A 24,419-nucleotide genomic window follows, 5' to 3' on the forward strand; every position below is an offset into this window, starting at 1 on the left:
TTTAATTTTCATCACTGCATTCCTCATTAATTTAAACCAAACCCTCCCTATGATAGCTACAAGCTATCATATAGTTTATTGAGTACTTTAAGTGTAGCTTGTGTAAACTCACAGATGTTTACAAATCACACTATGTCCAAGTATAAATTGTCAAATAAGCAAGTAACGTGTAAATTCAAAGCTATAATACTGATTAGATCAGCCCATAATGTTACTTATTAGGTTGATAAGATTGAAATGGAAGTATATTGTGCATGTAGTTAGCATTAAATACAGTATTAAGGTTGTCTTTGTGTTTCTCCTTTCACTTTTTCCTGAAATTTTAATTTACATAAGCAGTTCTTATACTTCCAGTGGCCAGCACTGGCCTAACATTATATAGCTGCTAAATAACTGGTAATTTGAATATCAAGCATAAGGCAAATATTTATTGTGACTTTAATTTTATTTCTGGATTGTTTATATTATAGCATTTTAAAAGTTTAATAACCATGTGTCTGCCTATGGATATAAATATGAGTATGAGCATGTTTTAAATGAACACATAATAAATTCTCAATGGGGTGATTTATGATCACATTATAGCCCTGTAATAGCTTCTTGTTGCAATGACCTTCCACCACATTCAATAGTTTATTTAGCAACTAAATGGCTATGTTTTTATTTTGTGTTTCTGCGGTAAGTAAATATAATTCACAACAATGTGTTACAAAAAAATAGCTTAAAATATAGATGAAGTTTCTGCCCAAGTGGAGGTGATATTCAGATGGTCAGAATCATATCTCTGCCTGCCCCTTCTGTATCTTATCTCTGCTACTTGTTTTGCCTGTATGAACTGATAATTCCTATTGAAATGTCCACTTATCAAACAGCATTTAAGTTTTAATTAACAATTTAAATTGCAAGAGTTTATATCAGAGACCAGAGAACACTTACTAGCAAACAAAGGAAATATAAAGCCAAGAAATTTAAAATGAAAGAGTAGAAAGTTCTAGAAAAATGGTTATATCACTAGACTAAAAGGTGCCTCACTAAAAAAAAAAAAAAAAAAAGTGTGTTAATTTTGTATTTTTTATAATTATCTGTAAGCTCAGAATCAAACCATATGCATCCTATGGGACAAGACAGGCATATACTACTATTTCTGTCAGCTCAGTTCTGTTGTGTGCACCTTTGAGATCTTTGCTTTTGATAGTAGCTTTGTTAATCATGGCCAATTAGAATGGCTTCCTAAAGACAGTCACATGTTAATTTAGAGAAAAAAATACATCACATTGCATTTAAAAATGGGACAATTAAGAGTACTGTTGGGACTAATTCACATGTACTTAAAATGGGCACATTATCATGGATTATTTGAATGAAACCAAGGCAGTCAGCCACAAGGGACTTTACAAGAAGGAAGTTTGAAGAAGCTTGCATATTATGACATGGTTAGGTTTGGCCACTTCTGCTGTGAGCATGAATGAAGCTCGCCGGAAGTCAGCAGTAAGTGCTTCTAGCATTTGTAAACTTAAGACCAGGAAATAAACTCCCATTAGCGATTATGAAGAGGAATCTGCCTTTGGCGACCCCTTAGTTTCTTCCCAGTATGACTTGTTGAAATATGATATGAGTAAAGATATGGCAATTGTCACATTATTATATTTTTGATCATTTGCTTTGGACAACAGGAAAAAGATACACACAGCTATCTAAACCAATATTGCTGACTCCTCCTTACCTCCAATCACAGGTTCCATCCATGTGAGTCTGAGGACTAACTTGGAGTGGAAGGCACACAGAGGCGATGGAGCAAGCTCCTCAGAACCATCGTTTCTTGACATCCTTAGATTAAGATGTAGAAATCATCTACACGGTGTGACCAAAGCATTAAGTTCATATCATCCATGGCACCATGAAACTTTCATTCATGGAAACCAAGAAGATCTCCAGTTAATTGAGAATTCACATATTTTTCTCTATACTACTTAAAGGTTTAGTAAAAAAAAGAAGAAAAATGATAATTTCAATGGAATTTGAAAAATTGAAGCCAAAAAGTAAATAGTGAGCAGGTTGAGGACAAAATCCATGCAATTCAAAACTCTGATTTTGTTGGGCAAAATAATAATAATAATCATTGGGAAAGGCACTTAGCCATGTTATGTCTTTGTATATCTACATCACTAGGTGACGAGTGAAAGTGATTTCAAGTGCAGAGGTCATCAATGTGGAAAATATTCGATGGATGAAAATTTAAAGAGTCCGTTTGAAAAATGAATGTGATTGGCTCTTTCAATCTTACCAAACATGGTGGATATTTAATGTCAAGATGTTTCTAAAAAATAAATAAATAATATGTTGATTTGATTTCAAACCTATTCTACCTAGCATGCCACACTTTGTAAATAAAATATCCCCTAGTCCTATTCTTTGATTTGATGGCTTGTTACTACTGAACATCTTGGGAGAGGAATGCATCTCTAAAACCCTGGGTGCTACTCAAATCTTATGTTTTAAAATTTCTTTTGAAGCTTTCTAAGTTATTATTACTAAATTCAGTTATTCAATCTTATGTTCTAAATAAGGTGATATGTTAAAACATGGTAGTTTGCATATTTCTTACATATGTATGATTAAAAAAAGTGTTAAATTTATTTATTATAAATTTATTCCTTTCACTCTTTGTAATTTACTTTCTTTTCATTTATCTTTGATTCAAAAACTAGTAAAATCTGGTTATATTTTATTTTGTTATATAAATATATACTTTAGTGTATACACACATCCTAATGTGTTAAGTTGAAATTATTCCAAATAAACTATTAGAAAACACAGTTTTAATGCTGGAGAAATGGATTAGTGGTTAAGTGCTTCTTGTGAAGCCTAAGGACCCTGGTTCAAAGCCCAATTCCCTAGGACTCATGTGAGCCAGATGCACGAGGTGGCACAAGCATCTGGAGTTTTTTTTTGTTTTTTTTTTTTTCCCCTGTGGCTTGAGGCCCTAGCATGCCCATTCTCACTCTCCCTTTGCCTCTTTCTGTCTCTGCTTGTCACTCTCGAATAAATAAAAATAAACAAGAAAATTTTAAAAAAAAAAGAGAACACAGTTCTGTAGAGAAAATAATATACCAACTGAATAATTAAATTATATTAGGTTAAAGTTAAATGCTAGGGAGTGATTAGGCCAGAAGATAATGAAGCTGTGAAATTTTATTTTACTTTATTATCATTGCTTCCCAGGTTGCTAGGGTTATAGCCTTGCCCTGGCATCCCTAACAAGGAAGGCTTTGCCATATGCCCTCAATAGGACAATTAGACAGGCAAGTAATAGTGGCAGAAAATAAAGGGAAATTATTCAAAATGGTCTGTGTGGGAAGAGGAACTAAGAGGCCCAGTGATCTCCCTTGTTCATTTTGGGGTATCGACAGGAGGTTTAGGTTGAGACAGAAAGCAAGAGGTACGCATGACTGAGCTGAGTTGTGGTCCTGCCCAACATCTCTGTCCTGAAAAGGTGATGAAACAAGTTGTTGGAATTGTTTGTAATTTCATTCCAAGAGACAGCTTCTTACACTGGCTGGGACCCCAGCCATCTTCTTCTCCCATTTTGAGATTCCTATGGAAGTTCCAATTTCTGGGTGTTCATTGTCTCTCTAATATGACAACTGAAAGGAAAAAAACTTAAGTGTTTCTTTAGATCATCTCCATTTCTTTCAGGACGGTTAAATCATCACATTTCTATGTTATGTTGAGATACGTCCTGAACTGGTGATGAGTATTTCACATTGTCTCCTAAAATTATTCCTGTTGTAATGCTTTTGAATTTATTATTCTTGGTAGAATCTTCTAAATTTTCAGTAACTGTACATACCTTAAGTCTGTTTATATAAAAACAACCTTGCTAACTCCAAATCAAAGCATGCTATTGTGCTATTAAAGATGTAAGAATTAACTATTGAAAAAAAAAACATAAAGGAACGACTGAGTTAACAAAGATAATGACTGAAGAAACGATCTTCAACCCACAGGTTGTGTAAGAAGAATGGAGATCAGCTTCTATGGCCCAAGAACTGAGAAGTAGTTACTGAGAACTGGCTGTTCAGAACAATGAGGAGGGTGGAATGCTATTACTGTATCTGAAGATTTTTCTAGGATATGATGGAGGTTGAGATCAATGATAATTTCTGGCACCAACAAATTTGGAGCATCTCTGATAAACACATATTCTTATCTCCCCCTCTAAACACTTGTGCTGTTAGAGGACTTTTACAGACTACCCATTATGGTTACAGTCCCTTACATTAAGCAATATCTTTCATTTAGGAAATGTTTCTGCATAACAACTTAGCATTCCGAATAGAGAAAATATTTGCATATAGTTTGAACCTGGAATATTGGACCTGGTGATCTGTTTGGCAATACTGAGAAGTGGTGGATATTTTAAGAGATGGGGCTTAATGAGAGATTTTAGGTACCTGGGTGTATACCATGAAACTAATGGTGGAGCCATAATGCTGACTTTCTCTTTCATTTATGGCCTTGAAGCAAATAACTTTTTCATCATACAGGATCCTTCTATGATGTACAACCATATGCCATAAGCAAAAGAATCAATTGTTAAGCAGTGAAACATCTAAAACCATCAGCTAAGGGCAAGAGAGATGGCTTAGTAGGTAAGGCACTTGCCTGCCCAGGTTCAATTCTCTAGTACCCACATAAGCCAGATGCACAAGGTGGAGCATGTGTATGTATTTCATTTGTGGTGGCTGGAGGCCCTGGCATGCCCATTCTCTCTCTCTTCCTCCCTCAATCTCAAATAAATAAATACGATGTTTAAAAAATACCATCAGTTAAAACAAACTTTTTTCTGCCTAAATGCTTATTTTTTTCATTGTGTAGTTGTAGTAACAGACATTTAATAACAGTCACATAAATGATTGCATTCTTAAGTTTCATAATATTCATGCCTTTCTTGTAACTATGCCTAAAATGGGCAAAAGTTTAATTCCAAATATGGTTGCTTGATAAGTAATGCATGACTGTTTCCATTATTAGAAGACTGACATAATCAGTCCTATGTGCTCAGATATCATAATATCTTCCTGTCTCATGTTGTTCATTAGGATACATCTTCTAGGTACTATACACGTTTCCTGCTACAGTACTTTTTTGCTTTCTAAAATCCAGTCCATGCAACTCATTGAAGGGTGACCACACCCCAATCTTAGAGATAGTGCAAAATGCCTCCATTCATCAGACAAGGAATTCTTTTTGAGTATCATCATATGACTTGAGAAAGCCACCAAGTATAAATTAAATGTTAAATTTGCTTCCAATTGAAAGATTTTCTCTTTTGACATATAAACTGAAAAGTCTGAGAATTTAATGCCTGAGAATTCAGGAATGGAAATCTTTATGTTCTGCATTTGATGCAGTGCACTGCAGAAAATTGTGTCTAGTATACAAGCACAGAATTTAAATTCCTAAGGAAAGGGGAGTCTAGTCTCAGAGCATGCTTTCTAGCCCTTCCATCTCCATGTTCAACCAATTTTAAATAAGGTATCCATTGTTCATGACTGAAAATTATGTGTGTGTGCATGTGTGTGTATAAATATGCTTCATAAAGACTACTGTGTTGGTTGTTTTTTTTTTTTTTAATTTATAATACCAAAGCTTCACCTCAGGACTTTAAGACTTTGATCATACTAGGCAAGCTCTGTAGTTCTGACCTACATCTCCAACCCAAGATGTTGTTTCTATGTACTTAATTACATATTTCTCCCAAATACCAGGGATAAACTCTAATATACAATAAACACTAAATGGCTACTTTTAGAGGACCAAAATTTTTTGAAATGTATTTTATGCATGGAAAGTTAGATTTTATAGACATTATAATAACAATTAGATAATGCTGTCATCCAAATTTATTGAGTTTCAGGCTTGTATAATAGTGTTTTTTTTTTAAAGAAAATAAAATGTTCCTTGTGTGGTTTAATTGATTTTCTCTTTCTAGCTTTTATCAAGTCTGAATTTCAAATCAGAACAGAACAACTTAAATAAAAATACTCTACTTTGATAACTGATTAAAAGTATTTATATGTAGGCATTGTTCAGTACATTGTTGCCTAATTAATTGTATTTTCAACTCATTATGATAAGTTACTTTTTAGTATCTTCTCAAAAATATGCATAGTGTGATGAGGTCCCAGAGCTTTTGGTTATTAATAGCTGTACTTAGTGCTATCATCTTTTATCCACTGACAGTCCAACAATGGCTTTTCCACTCTGTACCATCGTTATTAGAGACACAAAAAATGACTTCATCAAGCACATAGGAAATCTAAGATCTCTTTTTTAACATTTTTATTTATTTGATAGAGGGAGAGAGAGAGGAAATATACTAGAGCTTCTAGCTGCTGCAAACAAACTAGAGATGCAAGTACCACCTTGTGCATCTGGCTTACATAAGTACTGGGAAGGCCAACCTAGGTCTTTAGGCTTTGTAGACAAGTACCTTAACTGCTAAGTAATCTCACCAGCCCCAAGATCTCTTGAAACAAATGAAAGTTGTGCAACAATGGGGTCATGAGAATGTTCACATACTGTAAAGTCTGCAACTAGATTATTTAATTCTTATGGTTCATTCATCTTGAATTTTGAAGCACCCTTCTCTGAACATTTGATTGTGCTTTAAACCACAGCTATCTAGGTAATTTATCTGAAAATTATAACTACTTACATTATATATAATAAGAACTATCATATTTGGAATCTTAGTTTTTATTTTATTTGTATTCCATTACCAATATAAGTTATTACCACAGCATTTTGGTGTGAATGAACTCTTTAATGGTGTGGTGTGTGTAGTGTGGTGTGATATGTGTGGCGTGGTGTGTGCATTATATGCATATGTGGATGTGGATATGCCTGCAGAGGCCAGAGGAGAATGTCAGGTGACCCTCCCACACCAGGTATCCCCCAGCTTTTTAAATGGGTGCTGGGGATTGAATTTAGAGTGTCTCAGGCCCTCTCAGGCCCTCTGGCTTGCATGAAAAGCAAGTTTTTAAAAGGTCTGTCTCTTCTCTCTCTCTCTCTCTCTCTCTCTCTTTCTATCTCTCTCTCTCTCTCTCTCTCTCTCTCTTTCTATCTCTCTCTCTCTCTCTCTCTCTCTCTCTCTCTCTCACACACACACACACACACACACACACACACACACACACACACCTTTTCGTGAGATAATATAGACTTAGAGAACAGTTGCAGAAATAGTGCAAGCCCTTTCCATATTTCTGTCACCCAGTTTCTTCCTATTTCAATTTCTGAAATTTTTGATGGAAAAACCACTAAAACTAGGAATAAATCTTACAGGATTTTAACTTGCAAAATGTTGCAAAATGTGTTCTGATTTCGCCAGATATCTCACTAATGTGCATTCTTACTCCACAGGGCAAGATGCTACACTATTTATAATTGTCTTATGTTCTTACCCTTCCTCCACCTGTCATAGTCTAGCCTTCTTATTTATGACTTTTTTTTTTTAAAAAAAAACACATACTGATTATTTCCTACAATATTCATCTGAAGCTTTTTCATGGCTACATCAGGGTAATCTATTTGGCGGATTGATACTATAGACATTGTGTGCTACACTCAGTTTGCTAAATAGGGTCTCCTGATTCCACTATATTAATGATCATGTATTCCCATCTACTCCACATGATATCTGCCAATAGATCCACTATAAAAAAGTGGTTACTTCCACCTTCATGATTGCTGGATACATATGATAAAATATTTTGAGGTAAAATAAACATTGTCTCTGGTTAAGAATTGCCCTAATGACTATCAAAAAATCTAGCTATAACTGGGCATGGTGGTGCACATCTTTAATCCTGGCACTTGGGAGGTAGAGGTAGGAGGATCGCTGTGAGTTTGCGGTCACCCTGACAGTACAGAGTGAATTCCAAGTCAGCCTGGGCTAGAGTGAGGCCCTACCTCAAAAAAACAAAATAAATAAATAAATAACTATCTACTTATGCCGAGTTTTGGATTAAAGGTTTGGGTAATGCACGCTATATTTCCCATGTATTCTGTACATCCTTTTTCTTTGATGCCCCCTTCCAGGTGGTATATATTTTTTTAATATTTTATTTATTTATTTGAGAGCAACAGAGACAGAGAGAAAGACAGATAGAGGGAGAGAGAGAGAATGGGCGCGCCAGGGCTTCCAGCCTCTGCAAACGAACTCCAGACGCGTGCGCCCCCTTGTGCATCTGGCTAATGTGGGACCTGGGGAAGCGAGTCTCGAACCGGGGTCCTTAGGCTTCACAGGCAAGCGCTTAACCGCTAAGCCATCTCTCCAGCCCCCAGGTGGTATATTTTAATCAAAACAGAGAAACATGTTCACAAACTTATAGACATCATCTTTCTTTGTAGATTTAAGGAAGAATAAATGCCTAATGGCAGGATCGGTCAGGACTCTGGCTAGCCCAAGATGAAGAACACTTTTCTCACAGAACCCGCAAAGTTCTAGAACAAGAGCAAATCTTAATAGTATTAGATCTCGGGGCTTGATAGAATATTCAAGACTATTCTATCAAGGGGAGAATCAACACCCTCTTTTTTTAACCATTTGTGTGTCCATAAATCCTCACTTCAATGACCAATAAAATTTCCTTTTTATGTTACTTAAACCTCTCTGGATATGATCTATGTAGAACAATATAAAGGTGCTGGAGTTTCCTTCAAAAGTCAAATGACCACACCTGGGATGCCCACTGCCTCCTGGATTAGAACTTTTAAGTTTCATTTTCCTCTAAGGCGTTGGCTACATGTAGACATTCAGTCATCCATTCCCTTGGGAACTTCCAGCACACACAGGGTCACAAGTGTTCTATTTCAGGTCTATATTATATCACTTTCCTGTGTTCTAGAATATTGACACCATATTTTCATAACCATTTACTTTAACTGAAGGAAAATATAAAAAAAAATTCTGAGCAAATATTTTTTTTTCTCATTTTAGCCAATGCTTCATTATAGATATAGACAAAATAAAGCACCACTTTTATTAGTAAATGTTCATGCTTCGGTTTTTATTCATCCACTGCCATTTTTGACGACTGTCACGTTAATCCTCTGCCTACTTCTCATTGGCAACTAAAACTGTCAATTCTTCCCCTGAGATGCCAGTTAAGCCTGTTTTCATTCTCTTCCTTCCTGAGGCTATTCCCTGCCCTTCAGTCACTGTCCCCCTGTGACATCCTAAATGCCCTGAAGCACTTCCTCCACAGCATCCGTTCAGGTCCCCCAAGACCCCCAAAGCCGCTGTCCACACAGTCACCAATCCCAGACAACCACAGGGAATTCTATGAGAAAAAAATAAGTATTTAATGCTGAGCCCCTTCCCCTTTGATAGTTGGTCTCCTCATCAAATAAACCCTTCCTAATTTTCTCATTTACTCTTTCTCCACCAAGTGTCTTACACCCCTTCACAAGGATTTCTTTCTATAAATCAATATATAAATATGAGTCTCCTTTATCCTCATATCACATATCAATATCAATGATTTTTTTTTTTTTTGTTTCCCAAGGTATGTTCTCACTCTACCTCAGGCTGACCTGGAATTCACTATGTAGACTCAGGGTGGCCTCAAACTGACAATGATCCACCTACCTCTGCCTCCCAAGTGCTGGGATTAAAGTCAATGATGACTTTTTTTTCTTTTGTTATTATTTATTTTATAATTAAAAACTTCCATGATTGTAAACAATATCCCATGGTAATTCCCTACTTTCCCCCACTTTCCCCTTTCAAACTCCACTCTCCATCTTATCCCCTCACCCTTGCAATCAGTCTCTTTTATTTTGATGATGATCTTTTCCTTCTATTATGATGGTCTTGTGTAGGTAGTGTCAGGCACTGTGAAGTCATGGATATCCAGACCATTTTGTGTCTGGAGGAGCACATTGTAAGGAGTTGTACCCTTGCTTTGGCTCTTACATTCTTTCTGCCATATCTTCCACAATGGACACTGAGCCTTGGGAGATGTGATAAGAGGAATGATTTCTTTGAACATGTATTTTCCCCTGAAGTCATTCTTTTCTCTACAGTTGTACACATTCTCTCTCTCTCTCTCTCTCTCTCTCTCTCCCTCTCTCTCTCTCTCTCTCTCTCTCTCTCTCTCTCTGTCATCAGCTCTTCTGAACCATTAGGATTTATCCTATTATTCTTTCACACTTAAACACAATTAAATATGACATCTACCTTGACATCAATTATCTCACTTATGCCTTCTATATTTTTCCTTCTCCTGAATAAGATTCTCTAAAAGAGACAACTGTGTTGCTGTCAAGCCTTTCCTGGCTCCAATAGGAGACAGATGTTTCTTGTTATTTTTTTCTACTTACCTGTGTGTCTTATATGTACATGTTGGTGACTGTGCAGGTACACATGAGTCAGTACATATTCAGGTGTGTGCTCTTGCATGTGAATGACAAAAGACAAACTTGGGAAAAATTCCTCATGTAGTTTCCCCTATCCTGGAAGACACTGAATTGTTGAGAATGGCTGGAGAGAGAGCCTCTCTACTGGGTTTACACAAACATGTTCCATCATATCTGGGTCTACCCTTTTTTGGGGGGGGTTCTAGGGAATGACATCAGGTCCTTATGCTTACAAGACAAATGTTGTATTGACTGATACAGCTACCTAGCTTATTCTGTTGTTGTTTTTTTTTCGTTTTGCTTGCCTGTCATTGTTGTTGTTGTTGTTGTTGTTGTTGGGGGCAGGGTGTTATGCTGCAGTCCAGACTGGCCTGAATTCAACATGTAGCTCAGTTGGCCTTGAACTCATGAAAATCAGGAGAGGTGTCTCTGAACATCTGATTGGAGTGCTGACTCTTATAATCAAATATCTCAGTTGTATGAATTTTCTGACAAATATCCCTGATTTTCTTCCGTAAGCAGCCCTGCCCTTCAGTGTAATAGAGACCCAAGGAGGAGCTCAATACATGTTTGCAAATAAAGAGATAAATGAACATGCCCCTGAGAAAGATCTGCATGCCTCCTGAATCAAGAAGCAAGCCCAGTTTGACCCTGTCCTGTCTACCTGTGCTTCCTGCTCCTTTGCATTTCAGGCCATTTCTTTGGCTTAGAATGCACAATGGCCAGCTTAAAAATAGATTAGCTTCATTAATAATTACTTGCTGCTAAGTAGGTACAGAATAATAAACAAAGTCCCATAATAGCCCATAGATGGAAAGAAGAACATTTTTTGTTGCTTTTTTGTACATTTTAAAATTCCAAAATTAATATACAACAAGCAAAAGAATGTGTAGAAAAAAATGTCTGGCAATTGGTTTGGTGATTACCTAAGATGAAATTACATTTATGCATACCATGTGCATGCTCTCTTCACAGGGTTACTTTAACTAGAGGCTATATAAATATTTGCAAAACTTTGTTGCACATTACTTAACACTCATTCTGGACTGATACTTAAAAACCTTTAAGTGTTGTGCACACATGATTTAGTCATAAATATATACTACATTGCTGTCTTCATTCATTTAAAATAGAAAGCTTCAATTTTTCCATATTGGGCTTAGAGTGGCAACTTCTAAAACTGTGTATCCAAAGATATCTCTTTTTTGCAAATGTGTGTGTATGCATGTATGTGTGTATAGGATGCACATGCATGTGCATCTGTATTTGTGTGTGGGGGCAAGCATTTATCTGGGTCTGTGTACATCAGTGTGGAGGCCAGAGCTTAGTGTCTTCCTTCTTGTCTTCCTTGACTCATCTTACATTCCAAGCCAAAGTCTCTCACTAAACCCAGAACTCACCAATTCAGCTCTCCAGTAAGCCCTGATTATCCTCCCTCATGCCACTGGAGTTCTCTGGGATAACAGGCACTTAACACCACACATCCATTTACACCTGTGTACTGGGGTTCTAAGATCAGGTCCTATGTTGTTGCCCAACAAGCTTTTTACCTACTGAGCAATAATCCCATCTCAGGAACAATCTTATTTCAACCTGGCTCAAATCCCTTATGTCTTGGCATTCCAGCTCTTATCCTCTTATAGGTGTCACTCTCTCTTACCTTGCTTTCAAAATGTCCAGTTCATCTAGTCTACGGAATTTATTCCACTGCATGGAGATGAGACATGACACAGGATGAAGTAATTCAGTTACTTCCAGAAAACCTTCTTGATGCTCTGTATCTGAAAATGTCTCCCTTAAAATTGGGAACACCCTTCCTAACCCACTGCACAATTCTAGCTGTGGACTTATGTAACCAGAGGCTACTTTCTATTATCCTCCAAGAATTTGTCACCAGAGCATCCTCTGTTCTCACCAGCATTCACCATCATGTTCTCAGTGAGGAGACTCAACAGTCGCTCCAGGAATTTCAAACTGATCTTTCTGGTGGCCTTTTGTCTTCCCCGACATGTCATTCTCTTAGGAATATATGATAAGCTTCACAAATTGAAATACTACAAAAAAAAATCTGTAATAGCCCCATTCCTGGCTTGTCTTTATCAATTATAACACCCTGTTTACACACAAGTTAAAAAAGTTTTTCTGTCGGCCAAAATTATTGTGTTCAGAAATGTTCGCATTACATATTGGATGTGTTTTCTTTTTCTTAATAGACTCAAACCATAATGAGGTCTTTACTATTGAGTGCAGTTCAGTTCAATTAATTTCCCGCTGTCAGTGCCATACCACCTGCTGGCTCACACTGCTGGTGGAAGCAGCCAACGGGGTCGAGCCAAGGCTGCATCTCCAGCTCAAAGTGACAAGCCTTAATGACCCCCCCCCCCCACACACGCACATCTACATGCTGCCTGCCTCTGTTGAGAAAACTGCTAAAACACATTAATTTTTGCCTACCAATAATTGGCAGGATCCAGATTGGAACCCAGGCATGATTATTTCTGCAGTATAATTTTTATTTATTTGTTGCTTTCTGTTTTAAGCTATAATTGAATGCCAAGAGTCATCAGCAAAGGAAGGACTTAAGAACCGTTCACTGGTAGAATGACTCTTTCTCAGCGCCATGGGAACGGCCAGGAAATACTGGAAAACCTGAAAGTGCAAGGACCCCTTGGAATTAAAAAATAATAATTATAGTTTCATGATACAAAATTGGCTGGGGTGAAAGGCATGTATCATTTCAATATGAAATAAAAGTATAGACAAAGACACATAAAGAGCAGAATGGAGTACACTCTCTGTGGTACACGTAAGGAAGACATAATCCACTTAGAATGAGGCAGTAGACATAGCATGCTGTTTAGAAATTAAAGAGTTATATCCATCGTATGATAGTATCATGGTACATTATGCTGCAGACTTAATTGCTTCAGATTTGTGATTTAGAGTGATGACTATAATTCATATCAGCACAAGGATATTTAATCTAAGCATCATCTCATGTCAGGTATAACTATATAGTCACTGTGCATGACACTTTGAAGAGACTTAATTTATTTACCATATAAAGTGGAATTAGGGACACTTTGCAGGATCTGGAGATGATTAAATGAACACAGACATGTGAGGAATAGAAATCTGCCCCTCAGCAAGTACATTTGATGGAGAAATCAATTTAACGGTATAAGCGAAAGGCACAGTTGTTCAAAGAGCCAAGGTTTAATGTAACAATGGAAAAAATAATTTATAAAATAGTATGATCAGATTATATCACTTTTATTACATGTTAAAGGATAATAACACAATTTATCTGTGGGAGTACTCATGTGCAAGGGAGAGATGAAAGAGTGTGCATGAAAGAGATAATGTGAGAGAGAGAGAGAGAGAGAGAGAGAGAGAGAGAGGGACAGAGAGAGTAGGGAGATTTTGACCCATTAGTGTAACCAGTGCAACCTGGAATAAAAAGAAGAGCATTTTTTTTTTTTTTACATAAGAAAAGGTCTGGGTGAGGGTCTTAGATACATGGAGATAAGTTCGTTATGGTACAGGAGAAAATGGAAAAGTCTGAGTAACGATTACTCCTGGGCAGGAAGGGGTTCTCTGAACTCAGTGTGCCATTTGTGTTCTCAATGATTGACCCAACACAGCTGTCAGGACTTAAATGGTTCTGCCCTTTTTGTCATTAACGGAGAGCCCCTCTCCTAAACTTTCCTTCTGAAATGGTTTTCTCCCAGGTTATGACGGTGAAATACACAGGTAAAAATAGTCCAAAAACCACTGGGACAGGTTGATTCCAGAATGTCTTAAGTTGATGACTTTCCAAGCAGATGGTCTGACTTTTCTATTAGATAAATTTAATTTTTCCCATCTTCCACTGAACATTATAAATGTCATCACCTATGAAAAAGTCACATTGACTTTAAGTTAGAAATTAAAAAAAATATTATAGAGTGTCTTTTAAAAACTGTATTTGTCTCCAAAATTTTAAATCACTTGTAAAAGGGATCCAACTTGACAAACGGACATATCGCCTCTGTATTGACGCTAACATACTGACAAATGACATGAACTGCAAATGTGTGACGTATCCAATACATTTGAGGCATTTCATAAAACTTGTAATACCTAATTGTTATACCTATCAGGAACAATCTATAGTATATGGCACATGGTGAGAAATGCCTTTCCTAGCTTCTAAGGAAAATATGATCACCTAAGCTTGTGACAATTACAGTCCACTCCTTTTCAGATCATCGGAGATGCAATAGTTATCAATGACTTCTTTGTGGGAATTAGTGAACAGATAATGGTCTAGTTCATTTCTTTGTTCAAAAGGTGACTGTCATTTGACATGCTATCTAAGGCGCCCATGTGGGGATGCTGCACTGGTACTATAAGCTAAGCATTTTGGTCCCTTGTTCTCCCTGAGAATATCAGCTCATTTGGTTCAATGACATGTGCTTTTCTTCCTCTGTCAGTTGTCTGAGTGGAGAGACTCTTAATGAGAACTGAAAATGGATATCATAGTTACATAGGGACATGACATGTCCAGAGAATGACCATTAAGCAACTCATTAAGATGCCTAGGCTATGGAAATCAGGCTTTTTCTTTATTATATGCGATGAAGTTATATGTGTCATATATATAACAAACTAGAATTTAATTTGTGCCTCATAGATAATGAAAAGAGTGTAGAATGGAAAATCCATGGGAAAGTGTCAAGTGAAAAAGTTCAAGGCATAATATTACCAGAAAACTTAAATAAATCGCCTTATTTGTATTTTATAAATAACTATGACAACTTTTATAGTAGAATCTTTAAAGGTCTGTGGTATGTCATGGTAATAATCTTACTGGTGAAAGAAGTTATCTATTCATAATATTTTCAAGACTGTAAGGAGATATTTTCTTGTTATATCTCTGTGCAAAAAAAAAATAGCAGTTCTTTATGAAATATTTACAACACCAATTTAATTAGTACTAATTTAGTCATTTTGAAAGAAAAATATAAGTACATAGTTTGGAGAATATATATATATGATATTCATTTGCCAATTAGATATTTTTTAATTTTTTTGTCATGTGCATTTTAAGATGTATGGATATTTTGCTAAACAAAAATGTTTTCATACTACTTAATGTAAATATTTTCCTCTCCAATGCTTCCATATGTTCATTTCAGGAAATATTTATTTAATTAACACTTCAAAATAAATATGTGCATATATAAAAATTTCTCTAATGGTCCATAAATAAAATTTTGTATTAGACAAAGAATAAGTTTAGATATTTAAGTATGTGATAATGTTTTTCCTGACATTTTCTCAATATACAGGTAGAGCAGACAGGCAGTCAAGGCAAATCAATATATATTTTAGAGAAATATTCAAAACCCTTAGTAATAAAAAATGCAAATTAAAACTCTTTTGAGATTTTATATCATGCCAATAAGAGTGCCTATCACCAAGAAAACTGATCATAATAAATACTGGTGAGGTTTGGGGAGAAGAGAGCTGTTATTGACTGTTGGTGGGAGAATACTGGTGTAGCCAATATTGGACGTCAGTGTGGAAGTTTCTCAAAAAACTAAAGCCTGAACTACCACATGACACAGCCATACCAATTCTGGGCACACACACAAAGAACTCTATATCCAGCCACAGAAATACGTGCACAGCCATGTTATTGCTTCTCTATTCATAATATCTAGGGAAGGGAAAGTTTACAAGTGCCCACCACCTGACGACCAGATAATGAAAATGCAGTACAAACACACAGTGAAAGTTTACTCCACCATGCAGTAAAATGAAGTTGGGGAATCTTCAGGGAAGTGTGTGCACTGGACAACAATGGTACAAAGTGAGGTAACCTACGCCAAGGAAAACAAAAACCACGTGTTCTCACTAGCATGTTGACCCTAAGTTCTGGTGTTTGTATGTATCGAAGAAGGGAAAGTGAGACTGAGTGTAAGCTATGATGTGAGCTAGGGGAACGCAAGAGGAGACACTGAGTGAGGACAGTGAGAAAGGTAGTGTTCAAGCAAACAGGAGGGTAATTGGCTAAGGGGAGGTCACAAGTAAAGAGGTCACAAGTAGACAAGGGGAAAACAAACATTGTGTAAAAACAATAAAATATAGTTCTTTTCAGGTTAAAATAAATTAATTGGGGGCTGTAGAGATGGTTCAGCTGTTAAGGTGCTTGGTGGCGAACCTAATGACCCTGGTTTGATTCCCCAGCACCTACATCAAGCCAGATGCGCAAAGTGACACATGGGTCTGGAGTTTCCAGAGGCCAGGTCCTGGTGTACTCATTCTCTCTCTGTCTCTCACTCCTCTGTCTCTCTCTTTTCACAAATAAATAATCAATTATTAAACAAAGTAATTGAAAGAAAAATGGAAAGAAAAAAAAAACAAAAAAAAAACAAGGTTAAGAATTCAGTAGAGCAATGTTTACAACCTGTGAGAAGTGAGGAGCTTTTAGGTACATGTAGAACAGAAGCTAGCTTCTGGATTCAGTTTAGAGCCTAAGGACAAAGGCGTCCATAAAATGAAGCAAAATAAGGTGAGCAGGCGGTAGAAGGAATATGAGCCCTGCTCTCACTGCTCACCACAGAAGCTTGGAGATGGCTATGGTGTTAGACACTGAGGAGACTCAAAACTCTAGAAACTAAGAGGTTGTTGAGGGACTCAACACTACATCTCTGTCACACCATCCAAGGCTCAGGAAACATGGCTCAAGAGAGGCAGAAAGAATGTAAGAGCAATAGAATGGGAAGGAGTACTTTGGGGCACTGTCATCTGGACCTGAACTCTCTGGTGCTTTGATGAGCTCACAGTGGTTGTCATTACACCCACTCGACCTGCACACTTTCCAAGCCCATCAACATTTTGACAGAGAGGACTGAAGAGGATGAAAAGAAGGAGATATCAATATTGAGGAAGCACTAGCTGGAAGAGAAGGGTGTTCAATTGAACTTGGGGAGACAAAAATGGTAAATGAGGGGCTGGAGAGATGGCTTGGCAGTTAAGGGCTTTCCTGTGATGCCTAAGGACCCTGGTTCGAGGCTTGATTTCCCAGGACCCACGCAAGCCACATGCACAAGGTGGCGCATGCATCTGGAGCTCGTTTGCAGTGGCTGGAGGCCCTGGAATGCCCATTCTCTCTCTCTTTCTCTCCCTATCTGTATCTGTCACTCTCAAATAAATAAATAACAATAAACTAAAAATAGTAAATGACTGGAATATGATCAAATTATAGTGCATGCATATATTAATATTCCCCATAAAATAACAGTGGACAAAGATGGTTATGCAATTTCTATAAATGTGTGAAAAGGAAGCAGGAAACCATGGCACAATCACAAAATTATAATTAAATATTTTCTTAGAAATGTACATTACAACAGAAAAGAAATCCTGTCCTAAATATATGACTTTATCCAGCCTTTAGATGTAGATGGTTGGTGTATGTTTAGTTCAAATTGTTTTCTACTTTTATATGCCAATCTCATGACCACATGAGAGCAAGAGGGGTTTGGGAAGTTTAGGTGTATGGCTTGTGAATAGAGAAGGGACGTATATGAGATGTATTGAAATTACAAGTTGATTTCTATTTGTGTGTACTTGTGTACACACTTGTGTTTGTTCTAAGCTTTGGTCATGTAAAGTAAAGGTCATATGAAATAAAGGTGTCAATAATAATGAACTCAAGATTTTTTCTCCTCATTTTTATAGAGGAATGTGACTCTACTCTGGCAGACATTTTTTTTTTTTAATTTTTAATTTTTATTTATTTGAGAGCAACAGACACAGAGAGAAAGACAGATAGAGGGAGAGAGAGAGAATGGGCGTGCCAGGGCTTCCAGCCTCTGCAAACGAACTCCAGACGTGTGCGCCCCCTTGTGCATCTGGCTAACATGGGACCTGGGGAACCGAGCCTCAAACCGGGGTCCTTAGGCTTCACAGGCAAGCGCTTAACCGCTAAGCCATCTCTCCAGCCCTCTGGCAGACATTTTTGCATACCTACAATCAGATTTAGCTTTACACTAACAAGCCTAAGAGAAGAGTTTGAGAGAGCCTCACATGACGACAATGTACCCACAAGGAAAATGCTCTGGAGATCTTGGTACTAAAGGCCACCATGAGCAGACATGATTGTGGAAATGAAGTGGGGACATGGCCTCTCATGTTGGCTCACATGACAGTGAACAGATGGGTTGTTCTTTTGTATGTGAAAGGATGACTCTCAGAATTCCAACTGACATACATGTACCACCTATTTTATGATTGATGTGCAGAAACACACCTGTGTTGATATTTTCCACTCATTCATATCTGTTTTTTTTTTTTCATTTAATTCAAAGTCTAAAAGAAATTAAAAGGCAAGGGCAAACAAAGTCTCCAGTCTTCCTAGATGTTCTCTGTTGCATTTTCAGTCTCCCATGAGGAGGTTCAACACTGATCATATTCCAGCACGCATCACCCTCCAAGTGAGACCCACCAGCATCTGCTTTCTTTCTCACCTTTACTCTGACTTGAAGTAGGTTTTGTGAACATGCAAATAAAATTGCACTTTAAGTAAACAGGCCCAAGAATTGGAGTATTTTTACCCATTTACTTGTAAAATAAATACAAAGACTCATCTCATTTTCTGAGCAGCATTGTCAGGAGACAAATCAGTTTTCTCTAAAAGCCTAAACCTTTTTTTTTTTTTTTTTACCTTGGGACAATAGCATTGTTAGTATCAGAAAGAATGAGAGTCAAAATCTCTGTGTTTCAGAACTCATTACACTGTAGAAGAGCGGCCTGCCTTCCTACAGATCAAAGTCTATAGCTACAGAGGTCTGGTAAGGAGGTATAACATAAGAAGGCTGCATTTGTACACCCTTGTACATTGTGAGGCTCATTGTTTAAGTAACAAAGGAATGGTACGTTGTAAAAGGTGCTGTGATGCATCCACATGCATCTTTATAGATGAGCTATACAAATAGAAGCCTGGTTTCCACAGTGCACTCATAAAGACGTGTTGTCTGTAAAGTATCTCATGATGGGTGCTTTGAGGTTTGATGAAAAGAGGGTTGATTTTCTCCATGGTCAGAGCTTGGAATCCGAGTTAATTGAGGACTGGGAAGACGGCTCAGCATTTAAAGGGCCTTTCTTGTAAAGCCTGCTGTCACTAGTTGAATTCCCCAGGACCTGTGTGAAGCCAGGTGCACAAAGTGGCACATACATCTGGGATTCGTTTGCAGCAACAAGAGATCTGGTGCTTTCTCTCTCTTCTCTTTACTTGTAAATAAATAAAACTATTTCCCCCGAAAAGAGCTCAATGCAATACTAATGTTTAATTATAAAACACCTATCTTGTTATATTTATGTACTATATTCTCTTGAAATGTGCTTTCATATGTAATGTAATCTCATCATTAATACCCATGGTGTAGTTGAGAATTATTTAAATGATAATTTGTTGCTTTTTTTGAAAACTCAGGAAAGTGTCATTAATTTACAAGACACTGCAAAAATGGGAGTTATAATGTAAGAAGTTAAGAAGCTGCCAGACAAAGACCTCTAAGGTGAACAATTACTCTTTCTGGAGTAACTGTAGTAAGATTAAAGAGAATATGAGGCCACTAATTGCTTTGCACCATGGGGCAGGTATTGCCACACCAGGACAAGAGGGCATTCCCATACATTCTAAGCACTTACTTAATTTAATAAAGTAGCCATGGAACAGTCAGTTGCTTTATTGGAGAATACACTCCAGCTAAGCCTGGCACTCTCTGCCTCTCTCTTGTCCCCACATGACCTGACCTAAGGGGTAAAAAGGCAAGCCACCATTCAGTCATTCACTTTTCCACACACAGTGTAGTGTATGTTGGCTCTGTTCTCAGTGCAGAGGAGTAATGCTGACAAAGGCAGGCTATATTTCCGCTCTCTGGGAAGTTCAGAGGGTGATGAAATTTGTTTGTTTCTCCATGACAGAACTCTCACTACAGTTTTTGGCCTCTGTTTCAGTTGTTGTGTTAAGTGAACTCCTCACAGCGGGGAGACTAATTCCAATTCCACTAAAGGACTGTTTCACAACTCTGTTACTTTGTTGTCTCTCACAGAACTATACCAACTATCCTTGATGGTTCATTTACTGGATCCAAGGCCTATCTGTATTATATCATGCAATTATCATTCTAGAACCAATACATTACTTGTGTCTTTACTAAAATGTCATTTCTTCTCCTACCTACAGACAAATATAGCTGTATATGTACCAAATGAAGAAAGAAAGAAAAAAAGAAACTACAGTGATATACTCTTTGTTTTGAATTCCTCCTTGTAGATGAAAATTTGAAAATTAAATTTATAGGTTGTGGCTCATAATGTTTTATTTTCATATCACTTGCCTAAACAAAATTAATTAACATTATCACACCTCAGTGGTTAGATACACTGTGAATTAAGCATGTTGCATGAATGGTAATTGTATTTAGCATAGAATTTCAAAAGGCTTACCCACGCAAGATAGATGAGTTCATGGACAATAACAGAGATAGAAATTTGGCTTAATAAAGAAAATACATGCCACCATGCCTTTAATCCCAGCACATAGGAGATTGCCATGTGTTTGAGGCTACTATGAGACTATATAATGAATTCCAGGTCAGCCTGGGCTACAGCAAGACCCACTTTGAAAACCATAAAAGAAAACGTCTTTTTCTTGAACTAAAAGTTACAGTTCTCTATGTGTGTATATGTGATTTATCCTTAAGGTTACTACGGCTTTTTATGTTGTTATTGTTTCTAAAGGGTATCCTCCTATATCCCCTCTCAACAACCCCATTCCTCTGATGTTCCCCCTCATTGGATGTATTGATATTCACTATGGGATCATGAAGGCCTGTTGTGTGTGGGGAGGGAGGGGCATGGGCTTAAGATATCCATACCCAACTTGTGGCTCTTACAGTCTTTCTGGCTTCTCTTTGTCAATGCTCCGTGCACTTAGGCTGGCCTGTTAGAAGTCTGATTTAGTACTGAGCTCTCTGCAGCCTCTGGATTTCTGCTTTGATGAGTTTTGAGTGACCACAGTGTCTGTCTCCATCTCGCTGGGGCTTGTTGTCGGGCCAGCAGTGAGAGAGCAGTACTGGAGTGGAGCTCCCAGTGCAATGCCTGCTGGGCCCTGGCAGAAGGGGCAGAGGTGATACATTCTTGTGGCAGGCAGTCGGTTGGCTATTCTTCCTTGCTGCATGACACTGGTGGATCTTGAATATGCCCAGTCATCTTTGCCATATTCTCTGAAGCTCTGCTCTGGCTGGCTCAGGCAGGGTCCAAGGAGTGGAAGCACTCTCTTGTCACCACAGGCCAGAGCCCATCCTCACTGATCGTGAGGTAGCAGGAAGCTCCTCGCCTCTCCCCCCCAAAAAATCTCTACTGTGATCTCTCCTGGGTTAGTAATTTGGTACATACCTTCACGTTTCTGTTACTGTGTTATCTTGCCTCCTTTTCCTCCTCACATTTCCTTGGCATGGTTCCTAATACACCATCCTAATTTCTTAGCTACATAGTGAGTTGGAGGCCAACTTGAAATGCATAAAAGCCTGTCACAAAGCCAAAGCAAGACAAAAAAATAAAAATAAATAAATAATAGACAAAGGCCACACAGCATAGAACGCAAACATCTGAGTGTAGATGTCAAAATTAATTTCCTTCTCTGAATAGCTCTCATTCTGTGATCCATTGTTAGTAATGGAAAGGCTCATTTTTTTAAGAAAGTATAATTTGCTGGGCAATTTGTTCAATGCTTAAAAAAAAAAAAAGAAATCTTGTGACCATGACCTCCCTTACATGACTCCTGGCAATTATTTTCCTTCTTTATGTTCAACATTAGCATATAAAGTGTATCAGTATAAAAAACTTATTTTATATAATGTACTTTCTTCATGGTAAAAATATTTGTTAACTAAATGTGATGCACAGTCTAAGCTAGCATATTTCTTGGATTTTGAGACATGATGCAAATTCTAGATAGAATGTGTCTGCCCACAGACAAAGATCCCATTGCTGAGAGCAGCAACAAAATGCAGAAAATGGAGGAGGCTCTCACATGCACCCATGAATCCACTTGAGAAAAAATTTCTTTGGTTATCGCCATTAACCGTGCACTTGAACCTCGAGATTCTTCCGTGCTTGACTGTAGACTTGGGTCAATGACTCTTAAAGGAGTTTACACGGCTTTTACTGCATAATGGGCCCCCGGTTCATCTTCTTGGCTGAGGTCAAGGCTTGTTTTACAACATTTTGACTTTGAGAAGACCTCTGTGGACCTATGCATATCTGATGCTATAAGGCAACCCAGTATATCCTCCTGAAAGTATATGTACACTCTACTGGTACTTTCCTTTAGGAGAACCCTGAATTATTTTTTAAAAAAAAATTATTTTATCTATTTATTTGAGAGAGAGAGAGAGAGATGAAGATTGAGAGAGAAAATGGGTGTGCCAGGGTGTCTACCAATTGAGGGATGGGGACCTCCATATGCATGTGCTACCTTGTGCCTCTGGCATTATGGATGCTGAGGAATCTACAGGCTTCACAAGCAAGTGACATAACCACTGAGCCATCTCTCCAGCCTGAGAACAATGACTTTTAAGCCTCTTGTAGGTTCTGATTAAATCTCTTGCCCTATTATAGACTTCACAGAAGTTCCTGTAGTGTGAGCAATACACCATATTTTAAAGCATTTTTGGTAGACAGACATTCACATCGCCCTCTTCTGACAAACATGATGGCAGAATCACCACATGTTTCTGTGGACTAACATTTGCCCACTTGACAATTGGTCTATGCTGTTAAGTATGTCGACAGTACTAAGAAATACTTGCAGAAAAGGCATGTTCTGATCAATAGAAATCCTTTTTTTTTTTTTAAATGAGGATGAAACCAAAATTCTTCAGGGTATAAAAAGGGTTTAATTTACTTAAAGGAAAAATGAAAATTACAGGAATGATCTCCCTGCTGTTTCAAAAGAATGATGGTTCTACCAGCCATTTTCACACCAAATATTTTAGCCCTGAGAACCTATTGAAGATCAATGGGTCCATGTGAGGAATATATTTTTCCTGCATTTCTCCTCTAGGACCTACCTCTGCAGCTTATTTGAGATGATTAAATGTTTCTGTGGAATTACTAAGATGTTTCCTGGTTTATATTCATTTTCCTTCTCCCTAAGATATGTGCTGTGGGAATTATGTGTGATGGAATTTTACAGGTAGCTATTAATTCTTATGTGTTGTTCGGCTATACTGCTTTATGTAGTTCTTTTGAAAAAAAATGACATTTTATTTTGTTGCTTAAGATAATTGAAATAAACCTCAGCTTTTTAAGTAATAAAGTTTGGATCAATATGCAATGAAAATGCTCAAAATTAATGTGTGTTCCTAATCGATCCTCTTAATGTATTTAAATGAGTCCTCACTCTGAACTGTGACTGGGACACAGTTCATATCACTGTCTCATTATCATATAACATAATAATAATCATCATGGAAATAGGCAGTGCTGATGAGCTTCTAGATTACTAAAGCCAAAGAGTGGATAAGAAGGGTTGGGAAGGAAGGATGGGAGATGGTTTGTACCACTTTTTTTTTTTAATGTCTTATCTACCTGTGAGTCTGTATGGGACACTTTTCTTGAAATAAGATACTTCTCACTGTCAGCAATTACGAACTTCCTGGAACATGTCAGCTTGATCAAGAAATCTTTGTCTGTGAGTCCTTTAAAGCCCTCTTAAGTGTATTTTAAATATGTAAGGAACAATCCTCAAGGGTACCACCAAATGAGTTCCCACGGTATCATAGCCTCTTCCTCCATGCCGTTCTATTGCCGGGTGCACCTGACTTTTCAGGTGAGACAGGTCTTTGGCTGTTAGGTCTTCAGATAGGTACCTCTGCCTCTGAAGCCCCTACAAGGAGGGTGGCATGGCTAAACCACAGCTTGGGGTGAAA

The sequence above is a fragment of the Jaculus jaculus genome, chromosome 15 (genome assembly GCF_020740685.1).
Source record: "Jaculus jaculus isolate mJacJac1 chromosome 15, mJacJac1.mat.Y.cur, whole genome shotgun sequence".
NCBI lineage: Eukaryota > Metazoa > Chordata > Mammalia > Rodentia > Dipodidae > Jaculus > Jaculus jaculus.